Genomic DNA, 12,513 nt, shown 5'->3' with positions numbered 1-12,513 from the left:
ATCCAGACTTTGACACCAAAGTCCATGCTCTTGCCCACGTGCTACACTACTGACATGGCTGCCTTCTCGGTAATAGAATCACTGACTCTCGGAAGAAAGGAACATAACGTCATCTCACCGGCCCCATACTGATAAGGAATGACATTTGCAAAGTATTTTCTTTGTGCCAGGCATTGCTCTCAGCTCTTTCCTTCATTTAATCACCAAAACAAGCCTGTGAGTGGGGCGTTATGTTATCCCCATTTCCAATATGAGGAAACGAAAGCTTAGACTATATAAGACAACTAAGAAAGTTTATGCTGCAGGAAGAGGCAGGACCTAGACCTGACCCTGGCCGGTCAGTCCCCGGAACCCTTGAGCTGACGGCCACACCTGAGTGTTACTCTCACAATTCCATGAAAAGCCAGTAATACATTGATATTTGACAGCACTATCCTCTACTGAGGCCTTGTCATAGGTTGGACATTATCTCTTCGATTCTCACAGTTATCCCATAGAATAAATGCTATTATCATCCCCATGCTACAGATGAGGAAACTGAGGCTCAGAAGTTAGACGCTTTGCCCAAGGTGACACAGTAAGTGACAGAGCTGAGGTTTAAAGCCATGTCTTCCTGACTCTGAAACGCCTCTTTTCATCATACCCTAAAGCTGCTTAATTTAATGCCATAGCCTGATTTTTTAAGATCTGTGTGGTTTTCTAGCTTTGATTAGGTACATCCTTGTCCTCAAGGAACTCTGTTACCCACGTAGCACAACCCAGGGCTCAGGCTGGCCCTTCCGGTGTGGTTCCCTTTGCCCTCGGAGCCCCATGGGGACCGCAAATGTGTCCCTCTTGCTCCCCAGCATCTTACATGGCTCCACATCCATTTCCAACAAGTATTTGTTGAACTAATGCAAATGCCTATTCTTTCACGATGCACTGGAAAAAGACAGGAAGTTGGTTTAAGTCTCCTTCTGGTAGATCACTCCTGCACAGGGGACAGGAAGTGTACACAGAAGGGGTAACTTGGGTTCATTTTCCTATCCTGCCTGTGCAACCGCATTGATGTTGCTCGATGACAGGTAGCAATTTGAAGGTGACATAACGGGAGCGTACCTTGTCTCATTTCCATTGAAGTATCTATATAATCAGTTCGCTTCAAGCTTTGCTATTGTTTGCCGCTGTTTCTCCTGGAGACTAATTTGGCATATATTTGGTGATGATTTTTTGTTGTTCAACTGCCTGACCAGTCACCCCTCCTAAGCTCAATCAGTCTTTTGCAAACCGAACAAGCATATATGCTATGAGGAAGGAAGTTCAATAAAGGATAATGATATGTTAAACTCCAAATATTCTCCTTTATGCTGTAACACTGTAGAGACAGATATTAACTCAATTGGTTTAGTCTTTATCTGCAGGTGTGTTTCCATGCTATGAAGCTGTTGCATAATTGAACTGCTTCTAAAGCTAGTCTATTACTCAGTTCTGATCATGTGGCCACCTCTTTCTTATGGTTTCTTTATTACCGGTAATCTGGCTGTAATAACTCTGAATGTTGAAGTATAAATATATTTATTATAGTAACAGCTACTGTGTTTTAACCGCTTATTATGGATCAAGCAGTAAGATGACACTTTGCATACATTATCTCTTTGAATCTTCTTACTAATCCCCAAGGGAAGTGGTATTATTATTATTAATTTCATTGCACAGGAAAAATAAAACCCATAGCACAGAAAAATCAAGCAACTTACCCAAGGTCATGTTGCTATGATCTGGACAAGTTGTGGTTAAAAACTAGGTTTATCAGGCCTCAAAATCCATGCTTACAGTAGTTATGCTCACTCCCTCCCTCCCTCTCTCTTCTCTCTCTCTCTCTCTCTCTCTCTCTCTCTCTCTCTCTCTCTCTCTCTCTCTCTCTCTCTCTCTCACACACACACACACACACACACTAAGCAAAACTTTTTTTTTTTTTTTTGAGACAATCTCACTCTGTTGCCCAGGCTAGAGTGCTGTGGTGTCAGCCTAGCTCACAGCAACCTCAAACTCCTGGGCTCAAGTGATCCTCCTACCTCAGCCTCCTGAGTAGCTGAGACTTCAGGCATGAGCCACCATGCCCGGCTAATTTTTTTCCTATATATTTTTACTTGGCCAATTAATTTCCTTCTATTTTTTAGTAGAGATGGGGTCTCGCTCTTGCTCAGTCTGGTTTTGAACTCCTGACCTTGAGCAATCTGCCCACCCTGGCCTCCCAAAGTGCTAGGATTAAAGGCGTGAGCCACCACGCCTGGCTTAAGCAAAACTATTGAACACTCTTTGCTGCTGTTTAGACTTATAACAAAAATCTAATTAAGAACAAGCATGAGATAGCATTTCTCACCAAACTGAAGTTGGAAGCAAATTTAAAAGTCTGACAATACCAAGATTTGGCAAGAATGTTCAAGACCCTGAGAATAGACCTCCCTTGCCCCTCTATAACCTTTTCTCACAACAGCTGTTTAAACTGCAAGCAAATCATGTCTCTTTTCTGCAAAACTCTCCAGTGGTTTCTTCGATGGAGAAAGTGGATTTAATGTCCCCAGTTCTTTACTCTTTTCTGTATTCTGTTCTTTGCCACGTGACTTAGCAGTTCCTGCTAATAAAAACAGGGTATATTTCTTCAGCCCATGGCTTGGACATGTGACTTGCCCATTAGCCAGTGGGATATGAGCAGACATGAGTCCTGCAGTGTGCTTATGGGGTTGGCTTTATCCTCTTGCCCTCCTCCTTTTGCCTAGAGAAGGATGTGTCTCTGCTAGCCAGTGTCCCAAGGAGAATGCAAGGCACAAGAGACAGGCCTAAACTCAGCCCAAAGCATGGAGCCAAACCAAGCTAGATCAGCTAAACCACACATTGCTCTTAAGGACTTCATGACTTGTGGCACTGCAAGCAGCATGAGCATCATGTTCACATTGGGCCCCTTGCCCTCCAGTCCCATGGGGGCAGTTCAGGGGGCCCAGGTGAATGCTGTGCATGAGGACAGTTGGGATCATAGTTGAGGAACCCTGATCTCCGGGAACCCAAATCACTTATAATGAGCCATAAGCTTCCTGAACTTTGCTCCAGAGGAGAAATTAGCTTTATAATACCTAGACAGTAAACTGAACTTCCTACCATGGCTCATGGTGGGTGATTAGACTGCAAAGGAGACCAGGGACAGAGCCTGCATGTCTATGAGGTTCTCACCATGCTCTTTGCCACAGGGACTTTGTATATTGCTGTTCTCTCTACCTGGAGCATTCTTCTCTCCTTTATCATCGATTTCATTCCTATCCATTCTGCATATTGCTTTTCATGGAGCCCTTCCTCAGCCAAGTCTGATTAGGTCAAATGTCCCCCTTAGGTGCTCCCAAAAACTCGTGGGCCTTTCATGGCTCTTACTGCATTTACAATTTTATACTAATGTGTGTATTCACTTGATTAATATGTCTCTATATGAACCAGTAAATTCCACAAGGGCAAGGAATTGGCCTGTGTCCGAGTAGATCCTCCATAATTATCTGTAAGATAAATGGATCTTGACGTACCCAAGGATTTTTAGAGTTTCTGACACATAAGTTTCCAATGAGTGGATGCTAAGTTAATAACATACTGTAGAAATTAAGAAGGGAGAGGATGATACCGTAGTTTCATTTTTATTTATTTATTTATTTAGAGACAGAGTCTCACTCTGTTGCCCAGGCTAGAGTGAGTGCCATGGCATCAGCCTAGCTCACAGCAACCTCAGACGCCTGGGCTCAAGCCATCCTCCTGCCTCAGCCTCCCGAGTAGCTGGGACTACAGGTATGCGCCACCATGCCTGGTTACTTTTTCTATATATATTTTTAATTGGCCAGTTAACTTCTTTCTATTTATAGTAGAGACGGGGTCTCGCTCTTGCGCAGGTTGGTTTCGAACTCCTGACCTTGAGCGATCCACACGCCTCGGCCTCCCAGAGAGCTAGGATTACAGGCGTGAGCCACTGCGCCCGGCCCGTAGTTTCATTTTAGAGCCCTTTGGGTACCAAGTGATAATACTGTTGCCTGTGTACTTACTTCCCACAGACGTGTGGATCTCCGAGACAGCACAAATGGATGGACAGCAGGATTCGCATTGATAATAACAGGGTCTCCAACTAGAGAAGCCCCAGGTGAGACAGACACAGTGATCCTGGCAACCCGTGTATGTTCAGAGGCATTTTCCAGAAGAGGGCTCACATTCTCAATGACAAAATTTGGAAACGCTAGAAGACCTTAGAGGAAACACAAAATTTTACTTTTTTAAATAAGGATTTCTGCAAGGCTTCTCAATCTCTTTTGTATTGTAAAACCACAAAGGAAAAGTGCAGTAAGTATTTCAAGTTCCTTTTTTACCGTGTTTCCCTGAAAATAAGACCTACCCATAAAATTAGCCGTAATAGGATTTCTAAGCATTTGTGCAATAGAAGCCCTACCCCAAAAATAAGCCCTAGTGATGGGCGTGGCTATGCAGCATATCTACACAACCCATGCATTTCATCACAGAGCGGTAAAGAAGACCAGCAGCCCTTCTCATCTGCCCCATGAGAGCTCTGGTGCTCCACATGAGAGATTGGGGCCAGTGGTTCTAAAGGAAATAGAGTGGCAAGAAATTCAGGATGGAATTCAGGGTTTGGTGAGTGATGATGTTCCAGAAGAAGATGACTTAACTATATTTGAATCAGTGTAGATTGTTGTACTGTCCTTAAAAAAAAAATTAACACATACCCTGAAAATAAGCCCTAGTAGAATGCCTTCCTGAGGAAAAATAAATATAAGATCCTGTCTTGTTTGGGGGAAAACACGGTATTAAAAGTTTTGGTGAGTTGGCTTGGTAGGGTCATTAAGAACTGTGAAGGATCTGAGAACTTATCCCAAGGACAAGAGATCTGAAAAAACTAGTTGAATGTCTTTAATGGAGATTGTAAAATAATGCTTCCCAGCTGGGTGTTGGACATCAGGGAGCAGTAGGAATTGTGGTAAAACTAAGAGTTTGTTCCCACTACTCAGCCTACGTAGGAATGTGGGCTATGTTGCCAGGTCCCCTTATTTTTTAATGAGGATCCTGAAATGGAGATTTTTTATGTGAAATCTGATATTCGAAACATCTTACAGGCCAAACACATCTAAGAGCCTCAAGTTTGTGACTCCAGGTTCAAGATAAAAAATATATATATATTTACCTGAACACCAAAAAACCAAAATATAACAAATTTAGTTGAAATAAAATGTTTCTTAGAGTTCATTAGAGCTTTACTTTTAGATGTCCCACCCTCTGAGTTGATGTGATCAATTCACCAGTTATTTTAATTTCAAAAACTCTAAGAGAGAGAAGGATAAAACAGGAGCAGTAGATCATTTGAATAGTCCATACAGTTAAAAAAAATCAGTCTAAAGCATTTCTAGGACTACAGAATAGCTCCATCCAATATGTAATCTAAAATTTTCTATAGCCACCTCTGTAAAAAGATTTTAAAAAGTAGATAGAAATAATTTTAATATTATATTGATTTGACCCAATATATTTAAAATATCATTTCAACAATAATTAACATTTTTAAATGCTAGTAACATATTTTATGTTATTGTAGTCATGCAAAATCTTTGAACCAGTATGTATTTTATGCTTACAGCCCAACTCAGTTCAGACTAGCCACGTTCAAGTCCTTGCTGATCATATGTGGTTAGTGGTTACTGTATTAGACAACACAGCTCTGGAAGTCTGTTGTTGGTTTTGCGGATGTTACCACTTATTTTTACTGGAAATACAAATCTAATCATGTCTAACCAGAAAGTTTGAGATCATAGCAGAGAAGGATTTTTTTTTCTTTCCGTTTTAAAATAGCTACATTTATTCTTAGAATTGAACCTATTTTGCTTCATTTTTTGTTGGCAATAATGACAGTGTGGCTCTTTCCCAATTCCAGAAGCTCCTGATTGCAAAGCAAATGGTTGAACTCATTAATTGGGTTATCTTATGAAATCAATTCATGCAATAACCACCGAAAACATCACTTAAACCAATGTCTTCTTTTTATGCATTCACAATTTGGATGATTCATTTTTAAATTTGGGGGCTTGATTTTTTGGTATAAATATGATTCATATTCTTTTTCTAAGTCAAATAATATATATAAAGAAAAAAATTTAAAACTACATGTTCTTCCTCATGTCTGCTGCTCTACCACTTCCATTCCAGAAAAAAAAAAAAAAAAATCACTGTTAAATCTTTGGTATATATGAATCCAGAACTCTCTGTGCCTGTTTGCATGTGGATATAGGTAGACTTTTAAAAGAAATCTTGTGTTCATAGTTTTAGGACATCCTATCTCTACTTTACAGTGTATCACAGATTATGTTTTAACTTGTAATTCAAAACACGAAAACTTGCCTCTTCATTACACCAATATTCATAGTATGTACGGGGTACCATTTATTTAATCCTCTATTTGATGGACATATAGATTGCCTCTAGTTTTTTTTTGGGGGGGGGGGTTGTTTTTTTGTTTTTTTTTTCTTTTTGAGACAAGGTCTCACTCACTCTGTTGCCCAGGCTGGAGTGCATGGGGTCATCATAGCTCACTGTAACCTTGAACTCCTGGGCTCCAGCGATCCTCCTGCCTCAGTCTCCCGATTAGCTGTACGCCACCACACCCAGCTAATCTTTCTATTTTTTGTAGAGATGGGGTCTCACTCTTGCTCAGGCTGGTCTCAGACTCCTGGCCTCGAGCAGTCCTCCCACCTCAGCCTCCCAAAGTGATGGGGTTACAGGCGTGAGACCCACTGCACCCAGCCCCAGTTTCTGCTATTACAAATAAAGCGACGTATGTCTTTATATCACTGTGTATGTCTGTAGGATAGTTCCCAAGGGCAGCATGCTGGCTCTGAGACTGAAGATTTCAGATACTGGTAGCTGTTGCCAAATTGCCCTCCAAAGAACTTGCTCTGATTCCCACTCACATCGGCTGCATCTGAGAGGACATTTTGATGGAAATGTCAGCTTTCCAATGTGGTACAGACACAGAGTACGTGACGACTTCAAAGACCAACACTGAGCAGTTACTAAAACGAGTCAAAGCAAACCAAGTGGTAGACGACCAAATAATTATTTCAAAGATACACGATACGCGTCCACAGTTAAAAATACTAACCTGGGGCAGCAGCCAACACAAAAAGCAAATGAAAAAAAGACATGATTTGCTTGAAAGCCTCTTGTGTCTTCAGAGTCACTTTGCTCCAGCTGGTGCCTTCGCTGACTTCTAGTGAGTTCCCTCCCTGGGGAAGGAGTCCTTTCAGGAGAAACATCCCGTCTCTAGGCACCTTGTACACACTTGCCCATGACACAGTTCTCCCGAGTGATCCGTAAAGTGACACCTTCTTCTCTGTAAAGGGCAAAAGCTCCAGCTAGGGGATTTGCTAGAGCCAAGTGGAAAAAGCCCCAAATCCTATTCCTCCACATGCAAGTGTCTCCCACATCCTGGTAAATCAAGGTGGTCACTAACTCCGGTTGGTGAGGACTCTTTGGGAAACTCATTCCTTTTCAAAAAGATTCCATTTAATAATGACTCCAAGTCACTAATGTCACTGTCCCGCCCTTGTCTGTGTGTTTACCACACCCTGACTTGGGATCAAAACCCAGAATCTCAGCTTACCAAGTTTGCAGAGGGTTTACAAGTTGCTAGGTGAGGTTAGTATGCAACCAGATAGCAAAAAGATGCAAAACAGTCTACTATTTGGCCAAGAGCCAGTTGAATGGTAGTGATTAAGTTGAACTTAAAGCTTGCTTTTAATAGGGTGAATGTTGGGAAAAAAGGGGAAATAAATAAGTTAAAACTTGCAGGTGGTGGAGGGGAATCAGCTTTAGGTTCACTGATGGGAGAGAACCAGCTGAACAGAGAGTTAACATAGAAATATCTCTGGGCCGGGTGCGGTGGCTCACGCCTGTAATCCCCTGGGATCCACTCTGGGAAGCCGAGGCTGGCGGATCCTTTGAGCTCAGGAGTTCGAGACCAGCCTGAGCAAGAGTGAGACCCTGCCTCCACCAAAAATAGGAACAAAATAATTGGCCAACTAAAAATAAATAGAAAAAATTATCTGGGCATGGTGGCGCATGCCTGTAGTCCCAGCTACTCAGGAGGCTGAGGCAGGAGGATCGCTTGAGCCCAGGAGTTTGAGGTTGCTGTGAGCTAGGCTGACACCATAGCACTCTAGCCCAGACAACAGAGTAAGACTCTGTCTTAAAAAAAAAAAAAAAAAAAAAAAAATCTGGAGGCAGCAAATTGGTGACCAGCAGGCTAAATATGGCCTGCAGATCACATTTTTAAATGCACAAAAGGCTTCTTAAAGATCTGAAGTTAAATCACATTTGATTGGCCCAGCATTCTATAGTTTACCACAATTCCCACCCCTCCCTATTATACCCCACAGGCTGCTTCTCACATTTCCCTGCCTGGCTCCTTTGAACATTCATGTTTGCAATCTGACTTAGAGGTTTCTATCAATTGCCATCTCAGTAGGAGTCAACTGTTGTCATGGTTACCTAAATAGGATTATGCAATCTCAGACATGTCCAATGGAAGGATGATGTTGAGAACAAGACCAGACTTCACCCTGCTCCGGCTGGCTTTTTGGCTTTTCAGAGGAGCATATACAAATGTCCAGGGAATGATCTCATGGGGGTGGCTCCAAGCCATGTCCTGTGAAGGATGATTGAAAAGAAAAGTAGACTCGTGGGTGACTCTTGAGTTGGCGCCCTTCTCTCTGAGTCCACTCCCCCGTTTAGTTAAGCCACCATAGTCTTACACTTGGAACCCAGTTTGTGTCAGTATTACACTTCCTAAATATTTCCTGAATCTATCCACTTCTGTCTCACTCCTCCTAACCAGCACCATCTCTAGCCTGGACCAGTTGCCCATGTAATGCCTTTTCAACAACCACAAGTTTTTCTTCTCCATTGTTATTTTCCAAGCTGCACACAGCAATCTTTCTAAAACACGTGCATCACTGTGCCCTCCCTTGTCACTTCTGTCCCCACCACATTGGTCCTTTCCCTGCCCTCAAACATGCCTAGTTCACACTCCCCTCCGACCTTTTGATCATGTAGTTTTCCATCTTTGAAATGCCTCTCCCAGATCTCAGCATAGTTTGTTTCCTTTTCATCATTGAATGTCTCACCCTAAATGCCACTTCTTTAAGAGGTCTTTCTCGGTCACTTTCTACCATGTTTTCCTACTTTTTTCATAGTGTTCTTTAAGTACCTGAAATAGTTTATCTGTGTGTTAACACGTTTAGTGGCTGTGGCCTCCACTAGGATTGTAATTTCCAGGCAAGGATTCTAGTCATTTTCCTCACTTCTAGTTATTTTCGTCATTTCTAGTGCTGAATCTTACTTCCCCAAATAAATATGTATGGACTAGCTCCTTAAAAACCCTCACTGATTTCCTGTCTCTCTAAAGATCAAGACCAAAATCGTTAATTTGCTCCACGGGACTCAGCAAGTTTGGCCCTACCGTGTTTCCCCGAAAATAAGACAGGGTCTTATATTTATTTTTCCTCAAGAAGACACCTTAGGGCTTATTTTCAGGGGATGTGTTATTTTTTTTAAGTACAGTACAACAGTCTACATTGATTCAAATATAGTTTAGTCGTCGTCTTCTGGAACATCATCATAATTCTACAAACCCCGAATTCCATCCTGAATTTCTTGCGACTCTATTTCCTTTGGAACCACTGGCCCCAAACTCTCATGTTGAGCAATAGAGCTCTCATGGGCAGATGAAAAGGGCTGCTGATCTTCTTTACTGCTCCTTGACAAAATGCATGGGTTGTGCAGATGTGCTACGTAGCCACGCCCATCACTAGGGCTTATTTTGAGGGTAGGGCTTCTATGGCACAAATGCTTAGAAATCCTGCTAGGGCTTATTTTATGGGTAGGTCTTATTTTGGGGGAAACATGGTACATATCTCTCCAGCTTATCATACATATCTATCCTTTGTTCCAACCACCCTGGCCATCTCACTGATTTTCAAAGACATTGGACTTCTTCCATCTGACGGCTTTGGTACTTGCTGTTCCATCTGCCTAGGACACACAGATCTTCACGATTGTGTCTTTTTCTTGTTCAGCTCTCAGGAGCAATGACTTCATCAATCAGGCTTTCCTGACCCCCTTATAAAGTTGCTTAGTCACTCTATCCTACTGTTGTCTTTTATTTTTTTAATAGCATTTACTACTAGCTAAAATTATTATTTTTTTATTTTCTTGTTTGTCTTCAGCCTCTACCACAGCATTTTTAGTTATATTAGTCTGGAGATTTGGTGTGTGTTGTTCATTTCGGTATTCCTAGAGTCTGGGGTAGGTGCCCAGCAACCACGAGGCATTCAAATATTTGTTGAATAACTGAGTGACTAAAACTACCCTGGGAGGTAGCAATTATTACCTCTGTTTTACAAATAGGAAAATGGAGGTTCATAGAGGTTTTGTCACCTGCCCAAGGACCCATAGCTTGTAAGGGCTAGAGCTAGAATTGAAATCCAAACCCAGCTTAGAATTGGTACCTGTCTATGCCCTAACACCTTCCACCTATCCGGCTCTTTCTAGTTCCATCATCAGCTTCAGGACTCTTGGGAACCTATACATATTGTCACAGAAGTCAAAACAGCAAATGTTTCAACTTATTGCAAATACACACACACAGAGACACACAGATATGTACAAACATAGACACACACAAATAAAAAAATAAAGCTCTCTTTCCTAATGCAAAATTAATCCCATTTATCCAGATATTTGACTGAATACAACAGAATGAAGACAGCAATACCAGTAATTGCATGAAAACTGTTGGCCCGTGGTTAAAGAAAATGCTCATTCATGTATTCATTAATCTAAGCACCTATTATTTATTGTGCTCTGGGGATGCCAACAGATGAGGGAAAACAGACCCGTTAGGAGCACACACCCGTGTGGCCAAGGCATGTCTGCTATGGTATATTTGAGTGAGAAGAGCATCTGTACCCACTCTCCTTGGATGTTCCCTAAAATGCAGATTCCTGGGTCTCATTTCCTGCTAAAGGACAATTTCTATTTCACTGGATTGTACCATAAAACTATGGCTTGACTGCTATTAGTATTCTCATTCCAGAGATAAGAATTATCTTTGCACCGGTTAAACGAATTGACTAAGGTCACCCAGCTGGGCTGCAACAAGAACATAGGGCTAATTCCCAAACCCACTCTCTTAACCCCTCAAGGTTACACACTTTGGCTGGGTGCAGTGGCTCACGCCTGTAATCCTAGCACTCTGGGAGGCTAAGGTGGGAGGATCGCTCAAGGTCAGGAGTTCGAAACCAGCCTGACCAAGAGTGAGACCCCGTCTCTACTAAAAATAGAAAGAAAATTAATTGGCCAACTAAAAATATATAGAAAAAATTAGCCGGGCATGGTGGCACATGCCTGGGCAACAGAGTAAGACTCTGTGTCAAGAAAGAAAAAAAAAAAGGTTACACACTTCATTCTTTGTGTGTGTGTGTGTGTGTGTGTGTGTTTCCTGAGTCTTGCATTGGGCATTTTCTCTGCCCCACACTTCATTCTTGACCACTTGAAAGCTCTTTCCCCCAGTACTGGAATGTACAAGACCCGGCCAGCATCATCAGGGTCTCCTGTGAGTTTGTTAGAAGTGCCAGTTCTTCAATCCCACTGACATGTTACTGGAAAATCTGCATTTTAACAAGATCTCCAAGCAGTTTGTGTGCACTGGTAAGTTTGAGAAGCATACATCAGATTACTGATGAATACCAACACAGAAAGCAGAGTAATTCTTATATCTCCCAAAATCTTTTGAGAGGAATTTTCCTTCTTAAGCACCCCATTATTTCAGACTGAGCAACTGCTAGCGCCAATGGAGAGTGACAGGAATAAATCCTGGTGTCTCCTGCCACCTTGTGGTGAGAAGGCCCAACCCAGGCGGAATTCGTTCTCCGACAAATAAATGGGGCGACATTGGAAGGGAGGGGCGGGCCAGGTCCTCAACTTTCTCAGCAGTGTGCTTTGAGAGAGTACTACAGAATTCCAAGATACAATGAAATCCTTTGGGGTACATTTTCAGATGTCCCAACAACAGCTGGTCTTTTCATGTGTGTCCCACGCAGGACACAGAGAGAGAGCGCGTTCAGCAGCGCTGATTGAGAGACCTAACAAGTTCAGTTTATGTTTATCAACAGATCGCTGGTATTTTTACAGGTTCCTTCCCCTTTGGAGTTCAAACACGCACATCCGAATGTGGTGGTCAGTTGGTATGAGGGTGGTTTTATTGCTTATCTAAATGGCGGTGGCTGGACAATCAGATCACTATTTCTGCATTTGCCTTGTCCAAGAATCTACAAAGTGTTCCACAAAGTCCCATGGAATTTCAGACAGCTCTGTCAAATGCATCATCGGTGACCTCCGTGAAGTTGTCAGCAGGGCCAGTCCCATAAATGATGTCCCTAACACTTT

The 12,513-nt window shown here is 42.3% G+C and overlaps 1 long non-coding RNA gene across 1 annotated transcript; it reads left to right on the top strand.

Moving 5' to 3' along the window:
- The first annotated feature begins 4,164 nt into the window (after positions 1–4,164).
- LOC142865603 (uncharacterized) lies at positions 4,165–12,504 on the top strand. Its single transcript, XR_012915803.1, has 3 exons — positions 4,165–4,347; positions 11,625–11,775; positions 12,259–12,504. It is a non-coding gene; the product is annotated as an uncharacterized LOC142865603 (long non-coding RNA).
- Positions 12,505–12,513: the final 9 nt, after the last annotated feature.

This window comes from Microcebus murinus, chromosome 30 (assembly GCF_040939455.1).
Source record: "Microcebus murinus isolate Inina chromosome 30, M.murinus_Inina_mat1.0, whole genome shotgun sequence".
Classification (NCBI taxonomy): Eukaryota; Metazoa; Chordata; class Mammalia; order Primates; family Cheirogaleidae; genus Microcebus; species Microcebus murinus.
The sequence above is the reverse complement of the archived record's forward strand: the minus strand, read 5'-3'. Positions and strand labels throughout refer to the sequence as shown.